This window comes from Podarcis filfolensis, assembly GCF_964270895.1.
Source record: "Podarcis filfolensis genome assembly, chromosome: 8".
NCBI classification, from domain to species: Eukaryota; Metazoa; Chordata; class Lepidosauria; order Squamata; family Lacertidae; genus Podarcis; species Podarcis filfolensis.
In genome coordinates this window covers 37,050,363-37,069,498 of record NC_139611.1, presented here as the reverse complement: position 1 = coordinate 37,069,498, position 19,136 = coordinate 37,050,363, and positions in this window count along the sequence as shown.

Sequence of the window (19,136 nt, the reverse complement as noted above, 5' to 3'; positions counted from 1 at the left end):
AGACTCCAGATCCCATTTTAAAAAGGCTGTTGCATTTTTAATCACTATCTTAACAGCACTATCTTTAGCACTGTAAATTACAGGATGAAATACGGCACCTCCATTGAGGTCTCACTATTAATTTTTACATTTCAAAAAGCTCTTAGCCATCCTATAAAGTTTTATGAGCACTTCTGGTCTACCCTGACCTAATGAGTGAGAGGTGTCGGAGAAAAGAAATGACCCCTAAGAGGCTTCATTTTGGGCCATCTATCTGGCAGGCACACATGTCCACTTAGCCTAAACTCCTCCACATACAAGCTATGTAATAGGGTAACAATAATAATTTATGTTAACAATAATAATAATGCTGCATATTCTGAGATTACACACCAGCATTTCCAGCCTTCCATTAATGGCATTTCAGCCAGAAAGCTTATTATGGACAGTTCAGCTGTTTCCAGGCTCGTTTTTCATTGAATCTCAGTTGGGAGTAGATATAAACTTCTCAAGGTTACATGGCTCCTTGCTTCCCTGTCACACATTGCCACAAATGACCAAGCTCTAAATCAGGGCCAAGAAACCAGTGACTCTCCTGCTCTTGCTGGACTCCAACACTCACCAGCCCCGGCCGGAATGGGCAATGGTCAAGATGGTGGCAGTTAAAGTCCAACATCCGAAGGGCCACAGGTTCCCCATCTCTGTTCCAGATGAAAAGAGGATGCTGATGCAGAACAAGCATAAGTTCGTCAAGTTCCTTTTAATCTATACTGACTGCTCCATAAAATTTCTGCTTGGGCTGATTTCAAGCTTACTTTCTAAATTTGGTGATGGAATCCTCAAGAGGGAAGGGAAATCGCCACCAGATATTTCTGACTCCTACAAAAGGACTCCACATACTCAAAAGCTCTTTTGCACAACACCCAATGAAACTACATTGCAGTTGTCCCCAGTTAGCAAACACAGTCCTTGTTTTCTGGACCCTCTCCCTGGTAACTCTGTTTCAGCTTTGACCCATTTTTTCCCTTTTGGGGCAGCAATCCTAAGTATGAGGGTGTCCCTTAGGGTAACTATGTGCCCTCCTTTCAGGGCCAGATTTAGGTTTGATGAGGCCCTGAGCTACTGAAGGTAATGGGGCCTTTATATGTCCAGCTGTCCTTTGTCAACAAAAAATTGTTGCTGTTTTTTGTGTTGAATATATGCTATATGGCAATTTATGGACCTAATAGGTATCTAAAGCCATTTGCACATAACAAAAGGCTAGCAGGCGGGGCCCATTATTTACATCATAGGAGGCTACACAACACAAAACACTGCTGATGTGTAGGTTTTATTTTGTTTTTTTATCTTATATTTTGGAAATGTACATCCAGTTTTTCCCCTTTATTTTTTTTTGGGGGGGGGGCAAGAGCGTGGGGCCCTAAGCTATAGCTTGTTTAGCTTATACATAAATCCGGCACTGCCTCCTTTACAGGGTAAAATCCTCTCTTTAAGGTCACCCATGTTTGATGAAGTCCTTTGTTTGGAGGGTTCTCTGGCACAAGTTCAAAACCCTCAAGAACCTAAGGCAGGAGAGCAGGGCTCCCCAGGGGTCTTGAAAGTGCTCATCAACAGTTAGTGCCTGGAAAGAGAATTGAGCAGGCACCTGGGTCACCAGGTCACTGCCTCCTTTCACTCTGGTGAAATGTATTTCCTCTACATGTGCATTTATGGCATGACTTCCTAAAATTCTCCACCTGATTTGTAGGGGGCAAATTTGGCAAAGCAGGGGATCTCACCAAGTTGTCTCCAGAAGAGTGGGTGGAAATCTTGAACACTTCAAGTGGAAGTGTAAAAGAAACAATTTTTGGTGGGTAGGGATGAGGCAGAGAATTTCTCAGAAAATAATCTGAATGTTGAATCAAACTATTGTTAGTTCAACCTGGTGGATGAAGGAAGCAAGAAATTAAGACTAGAGGAGGGTGGGGGGGAAGCTTCACCAATATTAAAATAATATTAAATAATATTAAATCTGAATCCACAGTTGTGCCCAAAATTCTCTGCCAAGGAGAGTGGGCTGAAATTCTCAGAAAATGCCCTTAAAAATTATTTTTTCAATACATTTGAACCCAGCTGCAAATCCCTTGTCAAAAAGGCTCAGCAGCTCCATCATTTGCCGGATGTGATTTGTTTCTAATGTATGAATTAAATGGCATGGGGACATTTCCTGTGGACAGGAGACATGCGTCTTCCCAACTTCCTTGTACAGAGTATTTTGCTTAGAATAATTTGTGACTTGTTACAGAGGGGATTAGAGAAAGAGAACGAAAGGGGCTTGATAGCTACAGTGTTACTAATTAAATATTAAATCAAAGCCACTCTTGTTAAGTCTATTATCCTTACATCTCTGGTATGCGTGCTCTGAACTCGGCACATTATTTTGAGCAGTTATTGGAATCATCTGTTGAGGAAAATCTCATTTCTCATTGCCAAATCTGGTGTTGGAACGGCAAAACTAAAAGCGTGGGGGCCAGCTTCATGCTGCGTCCATGTGTAGGCTTCCAAGAATTTATTGACCTGGATTCCACATGGTGGTTATTCATCTGAAGCCCATCTCAGCTTCTTCTGCTCCTTTGCTGTCAACCTATGAGTGATAGTTGGAATGGTTCTTGTTCGTCTGTTAGGAATTATGGGTACCGACATCATAGAATTGTAGAGCTGGAAGGGACCCAAAGAGCCAACTAGTCCCAGCACCTGCAATGTAGGAATAACACAGCTGGACATCACACACAGAAACACAGGAAGACGCCTTATGTTGAGTCAGACCACTGGTTCATCTAGGTCAATATTGTCTACACTGACTGGCAGAAGTTCTCAAAAATCAGCCTCAGGAGACATTCTCAGGTCCTTCCTGGAAATGTTGGGGATTGAACTTCTGCATGCAAAACCAGTGCTCTACCACCAAGCTACAACCCTTCCCCATAAGAACATGAAATGGCAGGAGACCCAACCCAACTCCATATACAGTGGTACCTCGGGTTACATATGCTTCAGGTTGCAGACTCCGCTAACCCAGAAATATTACCTCAGATTAAGAACTTTGCTTCAGGATGAGAACAGAAATTGTGCTCCGGCAGCGCGACAGCAGCAGGAGGCCCCATTAGCTAAAGTGGTCCTTCAGGTTAAGAACAGTTTCAGGTTAAGAACAGACCTCCAGAACGAATTAAGTTCTTAACTTGAGGTACCACTGTAAATGCAGAAGAGAACCACCCTCTTGTTGAAGTGTTTGGCTCCCAAGCCAATAATATTTTTATTCCTGTTGGGGTTATGTATTCCTTTCAGTAGCACCTTAGAGACCAACTAAATTTGTCATTGGTATGAGCTTTCGTGTGCATGCACGAAGGAAGGATTTTTAAAATTTTTGTTTCGACTACGGCAGACCAACATGGCTACCTACCTGTAACTGGGGTTATGTATGGTTTGGACCCTCACCAGGAAAACACAGTTGGGCCGCAAGAATTGCTAGCAGGTTATGTGTCCCATTGCTTTCCAATACAAATGAGCAAATCTGTCATTTGAGGTTTCTCTCACTTCCTCATTTATCTACACTTTTAAGTGTAGTCTCTGAATTTAAGTCTCTGAATTTCCACATCAGTTTGTGATTTATGTCTTTTAATGTCCTTGTGAAAACCCACCAACTTCAGACTGAAAGCATGATGATACCCATAGCTGTCAACTTTTCCCTTTTCTTGCAAGGAATCCTATTCGGAATAAGGGAATTTCCCTTAAAAAAAGGGAAAAGTTGACAGCTATGATGATGCCACTTGAAACAGCCATGGGCTCCTCCCCCCACCCAGTATTCTGGGGAATGTAGTTTGTTACGGGTGCTGAGAGTCGTTAGGAGCCCCCCCCCCATTCCCCTGAGAGAGCTACAACCCCCAAGAGCAGTTTAACAGTCAATCCTCTCTTCCCAAGGAACTCTGGGAATTATAGCTCTGTAAGAGGAATGGGGTCTCCTAACAATTCTCAGCACCTTAAGAAGCTACATTTTTCAGAATTCTTTATGAAAAGCCATGGACTGTTTAAAGTGGTATCATGGTGCTTTCAATGTATGGTGTGGAGACATATGGTCTCCACCTGAATTTTCTGTGTTTAGGTCAACTTGGTCACTAAACTGCACTGCTTTCCTTAGGACCTGGCTCACTAGGGGTTGTTTTACATATTTGGGATGGGGGCAAAACATCACCCTGAGATAATTTTTCCTATCCTGTCATTGCATGGAAAATGTTTCTTCAGAACATGGCCAGATCAACACCTAAGAAAAGAAAGAAAGAATTTGCCATCATTTTCTAGAATGCAGTTAAATATTGATTTCATCACATGAAGAGAAAACTTCAGCATAGGAGAGCCATGATGGCATCTCCCCATCAAATATCCACCTCTATCTACAGTGGTGCCTTGCAAGACGAAATTAATTCGTTCCGCGAGTCTCTTCGTCTTGCGATGTTTTTCGTCTTGCGAAGCACAGTCCGTCGCAACTGCGCCTCTTCAAGCGGCTTTAGGAAAAAAGCGAACAAACTCGCAATACGTTTTCGTCTTGCAAAGCAAGCCCATAGGGAAAATCGTCTTGAGAAGCGACGCAAAAACGGAAAAACCCTTTCGTCTTGCGCGTTTTTCGTTTTGCGAGGCATTCGTCTTGCGGGGCACCACTATTGATCACAAAGGAAGCTTCTGAATGGTCAAGTATCAAGAAATATCAGTAGAGCTCTATGAAAAGAGGCTGACATGGAACGGCCACATATTTCTAAAGGGAGAACATTGCACTCAGGTATTTTTAAAGTAAGAAAATTGGGTTGGTAACACCATATGTATTACTAAAGGTACATTCTCGTATGTTTCACAAGTAGACCCTGAAATTAGAAAAAAACCACCTGCTCTATTTTACTGAATACTGAACCAGTTCACACAAGTAAATACACTTGTTTAAAGGAATTCAAGGAGTAATTCTTCGCTTGAAAGAGCATGTGATTTAATCCATTGTTATATTCTTAGCGGGCTCATTTTCTAAGATCTTTGTCACATTTGCTATAATTTAATATTTTAGATATCCTTTAAACGAGTGTGAAAGCTTTTCAATGCCTTTCTTTATTCAGAAAAGTTCTCCCTTTTTTTGCCTATAATTGAGTTCAAACTGGTTTTGTGAGAGACTTCTTCAGATAAACTGTATACATTTTTGTTCTTATCTCACTTTCCAGCTTTTGATCAACAGCAGCGTATGAGTGTATGTACGTTACATTCAAGAGCTAACCAAATTTATTCAACAGATTATACATTAATTTTGCTATTAGAACATAATATGAACAGATAATCCACAGCAATGTGTCAGAATTTTTCTTGAAACTGAATTTAATTATAACCAGTAATGTGTGTCTGAGAATTATAATTATGAAGACTCATGTTCTGTAAATCTGAAATGACAGATTATATTTCAAAGCCTCATTGCAAAGGAATTACAGCACCAATTTATTAGTTGTAAATGTCTGATTATTGTGGCTTTGCTTTAAAAAAAAAAAACATGATCAGAGTATATTCTAGCTGGATTTAATCCTTCTGACCAAAGAGAGAGAGATTTCATAGAGAAAGTGGACACTGTGTTAATTTGTTTACAGGACACGCATTCAAACAATTTATCTTTGTTTCACAGTCCCTGAACGGTAATGATTTAAAGATACTTTATGCAACTTTGTACTATATTTCACTGCAGGGAAAGTGATTAAGAAACATGCATTAACCTAGCAGCGGTACAATTATCGCTTTAGGTCTCTAACATTGTTTCATGTGTAGCTCCTTTTGTTACATAGCGATAACATGCAGATAGGAGGGTGGATTCCACTCCATTGACCATGAGTTCCTTTGCAAGACAGTCAGCTGAGGAAAGCACCAGAGGTTTTGCTATTTATCAGCCTTTCGCCTCCTGCTCAAAGCAGCTAACTTCCCAACCAGGCCATTAAGTGATGAGCAAGCTTAATGAGGTGGAGTCTCCTGAATAGAATGCTCCTGTGTTAAACACAGGAAAGCGTAATGGGGTTCGGACACTCAATCTGGCATTGTTGCACTTCTAATGATGTCCCCCTTAATGGAATGGGCCTGCCGTGTGTCATAATAGAACATGTCATTTCAGCATCCGTCAGAGAGTAAAGCTTTTAAAGAACCTGGTCACTGATCCAGAAGAACACAGGAACATAGGAACTGCCTTATACCCAGTCAGACCATTGTTCCATCGAGTTCAGTTTTGTCCACATTGACTGACAGCAGCTGTCCAGGATCTCCAACAGAAATCTTTTTCGAGTCCTACATGAAGAAATTGAGGGTTGAACCTATGATCTTCTGGGTTTAAAGCTTGTTCTCCACCACTAAACTATGGGCATAGGACCTTTCACTGAGTCACACCATTTGTCTATCTAGCTCAGTATTATCTTTACTGGCAGCAGCACTTTAGGGTTTCAAATAGAGATACTGTCCCAACTTTGCCTGATGATGCCAGGGATTAAACCAAGGACCTTCTGCATGCAAAGCAGGTGTCCTATTGCTGAGCTGCGGTCCTTCACCAGTTTAGTTGTACAGACAGTTCAGAATTCTAAGATCCAGGGAAAAATTGTGTTGGAGATGATTTCAGAACCAAACCAACCATATTTCTCTAAACGCTATTTTACCAAGGAACTCCCAAAACCCACTGATGAGCTTTTGATGATGTGACGTGCATTTCCTGGACAGGAAGCAGTGTACATGGCTGAGTGATCCCAAAATTATTTTGAGGAACACATGAAAAGTTTCCAGTACAGGTTTTAAACAGGATCAGCTTGACAGTGTTAACTTGGTGAACCCACACTGACGAAATGTAACGGAAACACCCACCCAAATCCATATCTCTATCACGTTTTCCTTATTCAGAAAGTCACATCCAGTCCTGAGTGCTTTTCCATGCAAAGTTTCCATGGGCAAGCCAAGAGAAGCATGCTGGGAGGCTTGATAAGAATTCCATGCTGAGCAAACTGGCACACTGTCATCTTTTCATTGGCTCTGTGTCTGCAACCTAACCCAATGCAAGTAAATTCAAGAACGGCTGATGTGAGAGGAGGGAACTGAAAACATGCGTTCCTGGCCAGCTGATTGGACCACAGAAACTAGCACCATTTCTGGTCTCTGTTGCGTTATGGTTCTTAAGGGACATACTGTAGAGCAGCCAGAAGCAGGAGTAGTTCATCACTGCAGCAAGTCATTTGAATTTCAACACAAGGGCCACAATTTTTTACTTCTTTTGCTACTACACCTGTGTATGTTGCCAGGAGGTCAGGAAACCAAGGACCAATTGAGGGAGCTTGGTATGTTTAGCCTGGAGAAGAGAAGGCTGAGAGGTGACATGATAGCCATCTTCAAATGTCTAAAGGGCTCTCACATGGAAGATGGAGCAAACTTGTCTTCCGCTGCTCCAGAGGGTAGGACCTGAATGAATGGATTCAAATCGCAAGAAAGGAGGTTCTGCATAAACACTAGGAAGACGTTGATGATGGTAAGAGCTAATCAACAATGGAATGAACTACATGGGAAGGTGGTAGGCTCTCCTTCATTGGAGGTTTCTAGACATATGTTGGGGAGCTATCTGTCAGAGACTCTTTGTGATTCCTGCCTTGCAGAGGATTGGACTAGATGAACCTTGGGGTCCCTTTCAGCTCTAGAATTCTATGATTCTATGGAATAGCCTTCTGTATTGGCCTGATGCCAGGTACCTTATACTGAGTCAGACCATTGGTCCATACAGATCAGTATGGTGAGCACTGACTAGCAGCAGTTCTCCAGGATTTTAGGGAGGGCATCTCTCCCAGACCTACTTGGAGATGCTGGGGATTGAAGCTAGGACCTTTTGCATGCAAACCAGATGTTCTAGCACAGAGCCACAGCCCTCCCCCAAGGCCCAGAGGTTTGCCTGGCATGAACAACTAGGATCTTGCCCCGGGTGTCGAAATAACTACTTACAACACTGCACTAACTAAATATATATTGGCGATGATTATATGATGATTAATGTTTGAATGCCTAACCTCTCTTTCCCAGAGCAGGTATCATGCAACCCAAAGAACCTGTGCATCCAAACTGATACTGATTAGTTCGTACATAATAAATTATCCCAAAGCAACCTTTGACGCCACACATCCCCTAACACTTTAAAATTAAAACTAAATTCAATTTAAAGGAAAGGGGGGGAGGGAAACACTCCTGCAAACCATTTTTCCCTTAAATTAATCTTCAATGAACTTGCCGTTTTGGCCTTCCCGCTGGATGCAGATAATCAATCTTGACACGGGGAACGGAAGCCCTTGCAAGGAAGTAGAATTAGAGCAGGGATCTGAGGCAGCAACATGAAAAGAGATATTATCAGTATTTTATTAGGAACAATTAAGCTAATACTCAATTAGTTTCCATCCCCGAAGCCAAATGACAGATCGGAAAACAAAGAACGAGCCCCCGACAAGGTGTTCATTTTCTAATAAATGGCCGGTGCGAGGAATCATTTATTGGTGTTTTGCCCCCCGGTCAAAGTCTCTGGGTGACCTGCCTAGTGCGAGGCGATGGTGCTGGCCAGATGCCAACATTAACTGTACTTATTACACTCATCCCATGCAGAACGCATCCATCTCTGGCTCAGCTCTGACATCCCATTTATTCCAAGATTCATTTGTCATGTCCCCCAATCACCAAAATGAATAGAAACTTCCCAGCATGATGGATTGCAGTCCTAATTAGGAGTAAAGACAAGATCTACACTCAAGTAGGGTTTTCTCTCTCCCTCTCCCTTTCCGGCACTCTTTCTTCTAACACAAAAAGGGTGCCCAGCTAATGTCCTTCTGAAGTGCCCGGATGCTCTAGGTCAATGGGTCATCAAGGAGTTGTCACCCTCCCATAAAAGCTTGATTTCCCTGCATCAGAAACACTTTCCAAGGGGGAAGGAACCATTGGACACACATTTTCCCCCAGAGGTAGGATTTCTCATGGGTAAGACATTAATAGAGAGAGAGAGGGATGGAATCCTCTGGAGAAAGCATGTTAACACTATTGAAGTCCATCAGATGCTCCCCAAGGCTGTGTAATCAGGCTGGGAAAAGACTCTACCAGTCAGTAAAGATAATGTTGAACTCGAAGGACTACTGCACAGCTCATATCTCCTTTCAAAGCTCTGCCCTCCCCACCAGGGACCAGTACTTGCAATGAGAAGAGTATAGGAATGTAGGAAGCTGACTTACACCAAGTCAGACCATTGGGGTCCATCTAACTCAATTTTTCCTGTACTGACTGGAAGCAGCTCTCCAGGATTTCAGACAGGGCTCTTCTCCCAGCCTTACCTGGAGATGCCTGGGATTGAACTTGTGACCTTCTGCATGCAAAAACACTTGCTTTACCACTGAGCTGCATCCTTTCCCTGGCATGGATATATGCAATGATGTCATTTTGCATCATATGAATGAAAATATCACACACATACACCATATTCGTTACACAAGTATGAACATCCATAGCATAAACGAATACGAATTTGGAACACACATTAATATCTAAATTAATCCCAAGGTGGTCTCTGCTTTCCCAACACCTTTTGCTCATTACAACATCTTGTATCAAAAAGTGGCCATAAACCTTCTATTGATGGCAAAGAGCTTTTAAAAATGTGGAAATTCAAGGGTGAGACCTCTAAGGAGGCATAATATTTTATGTCTTAATTTATGGGAATAAAGACTCCTCTTGTTGCCATTAATATAATAATTTAAAAAATGGCAATGTCTTCCCTTGTGCAAAGCCTTTGCTTATTTTAAGCACTCTCACAAGCCCCTTTGGCTCCAGAATGGGTTTGCATTATGGAGCTACAAATCAAAGAAACTGGGATTTTAAAAAAGAAAACTTGGAATGGGTCTGACCAGAAATGCAAGGCAGAACTACACATTCCAAGAAACTTGCATTATTTTATTACTTACTAACAGTGTTCACATGCCACCCAGTAGCAAGTGTTTCTTGGAGGGGTAGTGAAAGCATTGAAACTCACCAAAAATCACAGAAAAATAAAAATGAATATATGAATTCCAGGGTACAAATTTCAGAAGCATTGTGTGAAGCAGCACAGAGCAATAGATGCCATCACTAAATAGAGAAAAAGCTATAACCCATCTAAAATTCAATGGATGCAAAGTCTCACAATAAAGCTGGAAGTAAAAGGGTGGGAAGAGGGGAAGACCTTACACTGGAAATACCACAAGGAAGGTCTTAGGCAGGTCACTCTTGCCTGGGAGGTCATTCCATAACTAGGATGCCACTACTGAGAAGGTCCAAGGTGTCACAAACTAGGGTGCCTTAAAAGAGGACTGGGCAGATTCATAGATGATGATTCATCAGTAGCTACAAGCCATGATGTCTATTTTTCACAGAGAGTGCTGTTGGGCTGTTTTTGGACTTCCCATGAGTATCTGACAGGCGACTGTAGGGGAGCATTCAGACATGAAGAATATTGTGTTAGTTTTTCTGATTATAATGCTATTGCTCCTGTCTCATTTCCTAATATTCCTTTTCCACTGCACTACCTGGAATTATGGCTTTTTGACCAAGTACACTGGCCCAACTCACTAAATTTCATTCATACCGGGGGGGGGGGGTGTGGCCATCATTGAATGATGCTGCTAGCCTCCTACCCTTCCCACACATGAGTGCTTCTGTTCCTTCATGATTCTCATGAGAGAAAATGGAGGAAATAAGTGTATCTTGCAACTGCCTCTTCCCATATGAACCTACCTGGTCCCTGAGATCATCTTTTGAGAATGTGCCTTTTGGGGAGTGGGGGTTATTGGGTTACTGCTTTTGGTTTGATTTTATATGTTGTGGTCTTGTTGTGAGCCGCCCTGAGACCTCTGGGTATAGGGCGGTGTCTAAGTTGAATAAATAATAATAATAATAATAATAATAATAATAATAATAATACCACCATCTCAAATTTTGTCATTTTGCAGTGTCAATTTTCTGGGTGGTGGGGGGCTGCAACCATCTTTTTTTCTGAATCAAATAGTACGGAAATGAACACTAAAGATGTGTTATATTTCATTGGTTGTCCAAAAGTGGCTTTTACATCATGTTAAAGCTCAAATATAATACGGAAATTAACAGTTAGGGAAATGCAAGGGAAATAGAATAAATTGCTGTAGGAATGCTGGATGTTATGTCATCTGAAGGTTCTGGGTGGGAAACAGGAGGAAAAGAAAGAAAGAGGGAAGAAACTGCTATCTATAAGCACCCCTAGTTCTGAATGTTGTTCTGAATATTAGTATTCACTATGGAGGAGCAAACAGCCTTTCATTTTCCTGGTATACTACAAAGGATCACCCTTTTAGTTTTTGCTCTACATCCTGTTGCAAGCTTTCTTTTTAAAAGAAGAACAAGAGATATCCAGGTTCTTGCTTCATGGACAGGATGTGATCTTTGCTCTCATTTCTTCCTCCTTTAGGTAACTTTGCATCTTCGCCTCTAAGGGTATGCATTTTATCCCTCTATCTGTCTTAACTATAATTGGCCAGATTTTGGCACAATTTAAAGGATGAACTGATTTAGTCTGAATATACCCTAAAAGCAAAATCCTGAAAACCACTTTCAAAGCAATCTTTCTGCTTCTGCGAAGATGGATAATTTAATCTTCGTCATTGGCCTGTCTCTGTCAAAGAGAACAATGGATAGTCTATTCACAACTGATGACTATATAGAAATTAATATTAGTAAAAGGTGTCCATTTAGTGTCTCACCTTCTGTGCTAAAGGTGACAGGTGTGATGGATGCCTCCCCAGACAATGGATTTATCTTTAAAATGGGGTAATTACACAGGGGATGCATGGTTGACATAATGACATTGTGGTTTTATATTAATAAAGGAAAGAAAGAATCCTCCTCCAAGCAGAAGACAGTATGGTCAAGCCATGTCATATTCTTGACTGTGTAAGGGTGAAATTTTGTAACTTTAGTAAAAAATAATAACTGTTTCCCTTGTGTATGCATATGTAACAGGTTCTTTCTCATGCATTGTCATTGCAGCTGGGCTAAGTTCAAGGTGTTAGTGCTGGTGTATGAAGACCTATGCAGCTTGAGATCAGGGTGCCTAAAAGTTTGTCTTGTCCTTTATATATCCAACTGATCACTGCGGTCTGTGGGAGAGGGCATCTTACAGATGCCATAGCACCAGAAGATCCCTTCTGCTTGAGAGGCAGAATCAGGCCATAAGTGAGATGGCACCTACCCTCCTGTTACGTATCAAGACAGGTGCTGCCTCTGTCGTCTTGTTGGCTTTTGTTGGAGATCTTTTTGTTTCAACAAATCTTCTAAATGAATATTTTTTATGCCAGCCAATATCTGCATCGGATTTGAAATGGTTCTTAGAAATGTAATTGTTTTTTCAACTGTTTTTATATATCCAGTTCTTTTACATATGCTTTTAGGGTACTGCAAATTTGCTTCGGGTTGTTTCGTAGGAAACAATTCAGAAATGAAGTCAGTCAAACCCTCCTTGTGTTTCAGGAACTGCTGAGGTTAGAAGGACCATAACTCAATAGTTCAGCTTCTGCTTTCCATGGGTCCCAGTTTCAGTGCCAGGTACACATGGGAAAGACAACCCCCACCTCTGCTTTGAAACCAGCCTGAATGAACTTCAAATTGGGCAGGGGGAGCATCTCCGATGCTTCCACAGCTCCTTCTGGTGGTCCATACCATCTGGAGAACACTGGGTATTCAAAGGCTGGATTAAGCCAGGTTGGAAATTACTGCGACTTCCCATGAGCCTTTGGGACGAAGTGGGATTATTGGGGGGGGGGATCTTAAGAAACAATAATATACACAGGACATATGAGATTTATGGTGCATTCAGACATGGGGAATTGTGTTCGTTTTCTTGGTTATGATAATAGCACTTGTGTTCTCTTTTCTAATGTTCCTTTCACACTACAGCATCTGTTGTTTTATGAAATGGTGACTGATACACTGGCACGACATGTTCAGTTTAATTTACAGCAGTGGGTGTGGTGTGACACAGCAACCAAGGTCTTTGGACAACATCACTGCTCCCCACACCCCTTCTCACAAGTGTGTGTTTATGTTCCTCCATGATGGCCCCATGAAAACAGCAGGAAAGAACTGTATGCCAGTATACTGCCCCAAATTCTGTCACTTTACTCCCACAATTTATCAGGTTAGGGAGGCTGCATATTCCATTAACTTTCTGGAAATGGCTTTTATGTCTTGGGAAAGCTCAAATACAATGCAAAAATTAACAGTTGTGGAAACATTGGTGAAATAGATTAAACTGCAATATGAATGCAGCCTTACTGGCACCTGCTGTTATTTGTACCAATAAAGATAACCAGATGCTTTGAAATAATAAAATAAAATAAAATAAAATAAAATAAAATAAAATAAAATAAAATAATAAAATAAAATAAAATAAAATAAAATAAAATAAAATAAAATAAAATAAAATAAAATAAAATAGCAGCAAGCCTTTTGGGAAAATACAGCCATCACTGGGATTATGAACAAGCTGATCTTCATTTAATTCCCTCTGCAGTCACCACAGAATAAATGCCTGATAATTATACGCCCCCAGGTGCCGTGATCAGAAATATTCTATTTAATGTCTCAGCCATATCGTCAGGAAGGCATCTTATAAATAGCTGTTGATTTCCCTGTTCATGCAAATAATCTCTTTGCAGGGAAAGAGCTTCTTAGAGAGCAGAAGTACCACCTCTCTCCTCAAATTCCATTTCAGATGTTTGATTCCCAAGGGAAAAGGAATTGGATCACATCAGGAAGGAAAGGAAAGAAGAGGGGTGGGGGGAACTGTGGGCTAGATTAAGGATGTTATAATAATATTCCTTTGTTCAGCATCTGCGTGCTGGAGAGATTACACAATCTTTGCCCGATCTCGGTTGAGGGGATTTGAAACTACTTGTCGACAATCTTGAGACTGGATGAAAGGAACATACAGTCCTTTCTCGTGTCCCCCATGCTGACCTCTCTGGGTTCAGAACAGCAGCTAGAATTCATGAGCCCCTTTTCACCATTCAGTTTTGTATGTAGTCAAAACATGCTGCAGTAACACTCTTGGGCACACTGGGAAATGCAAACTTCAGAAAATGTATCCAGTATAGCATATGCCAGGAAAACTATAAAACTACTTCCAAGCTGTGACTCCAACTTGAGGCAGAGACTGAGGCTCCATCCGCACTATGCATTTAAAGCTTTAAACCGTCATGGCTTCGTTCACAGAATCCTGCAAAATGTGTGTGTGTGCGCCTCAGCTGCAAATAGCACTAAAGGTACATTCACACCCTACATTAAGTCACTATCATCTCACTTTAAATAGTCATGGCTTCCCCCAAAGAATTCTGGGAGATGTAGTTTGTTAAGAGTGCTGAGAGGTGCTTTAAGACTCCTATCCTCCTCCCAGAGCTTCAGTTCCCAAAGTGGTTCAACAATCAGTGCCTCTTTCACAGGTAAGTCTGGGAGTTGTAGTTCTGGGATGGGAACAGGTCTTCTCACAACTCTCTGCACCCTTAACAAACTGCATTTCCCAGAATTCTTTGGGGGAAAGTCCTTACTGTTTAAAGTGGTATCCTGGTGCTATAAATGTACAGTGTGAATGTGGCCTAAGTTTGGAAACGTCTGCTCTTAATTCTGACTGTGCACACACTCCCTTAGGCAATGTCATTATGTTATTTGGGTTTTGTTTGTTAAAGAAGAAAGGTTTACAATATTGTAAACCTTTCTTCTTTAACAACAATAAAGATTCCAGACCATAACGACACTGCCTGAGGGAGAAAAGGGAGGTTGTGGGGGGATATATTAGTAGGAAATTTGCCGACCACTTTTAACAAGAAGGAACATGTTGAGATGAGTGAGACAATGCATACCAAATGAATTTAAGCAAACTATTAAGAGAAGCTGGCCAATATTTTTTCTTCCCTCCCCTTTTTGCAATGTTTTTGTCCAATTGCAAACACGGCACATACGAAGCTTCCCCAATTCCAATCGCCTGGAGAAGAGCCACTTCACTGGATGCTGCCAATGATTAACATGTCAGGCGTGCAATTTCCGTTTGCAGAAGACTGACGCCAAAGCACATGTGCTGGTGGGCGTGAGAGGTTCCAGCAGGGATGGAAGGCTATGTAAACGGTTTGCATATGATGGACACCTTTAGGGATTGGAGAGAAATTTCGTGATGGGCCTACGCAGCTATCCTTTGAAATATATGCTTCTCCGAATTTTGCAGTGCAGTTCTCCGACCCCCAAAATTTGTATAAAAAATGCATATATAACGGGGAATGTGTGCCTAAAAATGCATGTATTACTGAAAAAAGCTCCCACACTATACATTGATTTGTTTTATTACCTGCCCTTCACAGGGCGGGTCACCGCAATGCAAAAAATACAATATTAAAAACCACTTACAACTCTTCAACCATCTCTCTCTTACACAGAGAGGCATGCAGCCTCCCCACTCTTTTTTCACACACACAACTTTACCCCCTCTCACACATGCAAATATTTCCTGTTTTTGCCCTCTCTCCTTCTCCCTCTCCCTCTCTGTCTCTCTCTCTCTCTCTTTTCTCCCTTTCCCTCTCTCTCTTACAGACACACACCCACACACCCTTCCAATGCAATGTGGCCCAAATCTGGGATGCCATCTCCTGGGTCAGAAATCCTGCACAGGTCACGTGACCCACACAAGATTGCGGACACAGAAAAACCCCTTTTCTCGGGGTGAGATCTCAGCTCAAAATTGCACGAGAGAAAGACACCTAAAATGGCCCTGTCCTGGATGTCCCAGTTTTTCTGTGGCAGTTAATGGGTATGCACTTCCACACACACACACAACCACTTATCCACTCCCCCTCTCTTTCACACACATACACTTTAATCTCCCTACATAGGTCCCAACACAGCCAATACAATGCTCCCATGTTTAGGAGAAGGTTAAAGTCTTGATTTACCAGAAGCATGAGCGCACTGATGCTTTGTATATCAGAATTTCTGGAGTGTGGAGGCTTTAACTACCACCACCCCAAAATCCTGATGCAGCCAAGGAAAGAGCAGCATGACCAACAAGATCTGTGAGAAGACTGTTCAGGCAAATGCTAATTTCTCCTCCCTGCAGAGTTCTTATTGGTGGGGAGTGGGAGAAAAGGTAGCTCTGTTTCGAACTATCCCTGGCCTGTAACCTGACCTTCAATTTCCAGGGATGATTTTACTGGCAAGGACATGGAGCATGCCCTCCTCCTTCACATTGTTGTTGCTTCTGTCCCACAGAAGTGTATAGAGGTAATGAATGGACAGAGAATGTGACAAGCTCTCCCAATTCCACTGCTATTTGTTTTGCTCAGAGTACGGAAATAACCCACCACAGGAGCCCAGACCTTTCTGGCAGCTTGGAAGCCATGATTGTGCAAAATCTGTCTGAAATGCAAACATCTGGTATTCTCATTATACCAAGCTTACTCCTTCTACAGGGACTAGAAATGTATCTCCAGGAGGGAACAAGTTTAAGATGTTGCAACAGCCCATGCTTTGTACACAGAATATAAAGGCACATTTCTAGATGGAGACACATACATGTTCTCCCCCCTGCATGTCCACAAATGTCATTTAGAATTGCACTGGAGCCACTAAACAAAGAAACGAAAATCTATCTTGCTGGGATGAAAAGCAGAGATCTTATGTTCACCCTATTTGCCCCACTAAAGTTATTGTGCTGTCATGCCATGCTGACTGTTGAGGAAGCATTGCCCTCACATTTACCTCCTCAATGATACCATTATTAGCCATTGGGCTAAGTTCAAGGTGCTGTTACTGTGTGTAAAAGCCCTATGTAGCTGTGCCCAGACACCTAAAACATCGCTGCAACGATACACCCAACCAATAACTCCATTCTGCAGAAGCAGTCCTCCTTCACTTTGATCTGAGCCATAAGACCTCCAGAATCATAGAATTGTAGAATTGGAAGGGGTACCAAGGGTCTTCTAGTCCAATCCCCTGCAATGCAGGAATCACAGGTGACAGGTGGTCATCCAACCTCTGTTTAAAACCCCCCAACAAAGTAGGGTTCACCACCTTCTAAGGGAGTGTATTCCACTGTCTAACAGCTCTTAGCCATCAGAAAGCTATTTGTAACATTTAGTTGGAATCTCCTTTCTTGTCCCATTGGTTTGAGTCCTACCCAATGTAGGAACCAGGTCTTTAGTGTGGCAGCACCTAATCTTTGAAAGACCTCCCCATTCCACATGAGGCAAGCAACATTTCAGTTGTTCTTCCAGTGACTCCTGAAGACCTTCCATGACCAGCAAGCCATATATACAGTGCTTTTTTCTTTAAAAAAAAATGTTTAGGGATACTCTCATTTTCTCTCATTTTGACTCAAGCAAATCACCATTTTATAGTTCAAATCGGGAAAAAGAAATACAGTAAATGGACAAAAGTACAAAGATTCACAAAATATTTAGGGGTGTTTGTACCCCTGCATCCCCCCCCAAAGAAAAACACTGTGTGTGTGTGTGTGTTCTTGACATTTTTATTGATTTTTAATGTTCTTACTCATCACTTGGATGTGTTTCATGGGAAGTGATTGGGAAATAAAATAAATAGTGCTAGCGTCGGGGAGCGTAATAATAAGGAGGCAAAGCAGCAGTTAGGCTCAGCATTAGTAACTGCAGGGAGACCTTAACAAAAGAAAACACAAGCAGGTGACAGGTTTGCAAAAGGGAAGGGGGCAGAAGTATTGCACAGAACTCATTGCTCATGATCTGCAATGCCTTCCAAGGCGTATGGCAAGCATTTATTGGCACACATGCTAATGTGGATAAAATCTATTGGGTTCTTGGAAAAATAATCAGTTCACCCTTGTTACCGGAGAGCTGAATCTGGGTCAACAGATGCATTTTGGATAGGCACCAATTCTTAAATGATTTAGGATTCTGATCTGGGGAGGTGGGATGGGAGGGGGAAGGTTAGACTCTACAACAGTTCACAGCAGAAGGAGTGCCCTTTGCTCAATGTCCAATTTTGTTTGCTTGCGTCCTCTTACATCTCTGCGAGCCCTGAATGTTATAAAACACATCTCTCATAAACAGAGAAGGGATTCAGCTAAACAGCTCTAATGGGCACCAATGCTCCGGATTATAGCTTGATACAAGTTCAAGTTATTTATATGTGTTTCAACTGAAAACATCCCGTCTGGATTTTGAATATCACAAGATTAATCTTGCTAAGGCATAACCGTGCAGATGGTCAGACAAGAAAAATTAGACAAATATGAAAATAATAATAATATACTCTTCTTGTGCAACGGAAAATATGATTTGTCTTCCAAGGAGATTATAACCGGAGCTACTGTAGCAAAGAAAATCTGATCTTGCAGAAACATTGCGTGGACAGGCGGAGTCCCCAGATCCCGCGCGGTCCCCCCGCCATGTGGAATAACGACTCAAGACAACGTGCTATGGGATTAAATTGGCCACAACTTTATTACATTTCAAATGTGGGTAGACCTTGGCTCAGGCATTGGGCATTCTCCCTCCCCAGTTCCCAGCCGGGGACCTAGGGAGCATCAGGGTTGTCCAGTGTGGGGGGGGGGATGGGCCGGCTCTGGAGAACATATGTTCAAGCAGAGATAGCCGCCCCCGTAACGCCGCCGCCGCAGGGGAGAGCAATGACGACCTTTCGGCGTACGGTCAAAGCCGCCCTTCAGAAAACCCCTTTAACGGGGAACCCTGGTATCGCCGCCGCAAAGAGGAAGATGGACAAAAGGATTCCGCCCAAGGCCTGATACCGCCACCTGAGACCGCAAAGATTGCGGTCTCGCCGCCAAGACTACCTACATCTGCAAAACGTCTTTGCCATCCTCCAACCAGTCAATAAGGCCATGCCTGATGTCACTCAGCCAACGCTCGTTACCAAGGTCTGATAGGTGCACGCCATCGGGCCGAAATAGCTCCTGCATGTAAACTTTAATGTTGGGGTGTTTCATGACCCGACCTCCCATGCGAGTGGTTGCAGAGCGCACTGCCCTATTGATTTTTTCCACAGTGTAATTAAGTCTAGTGGGTTTGATG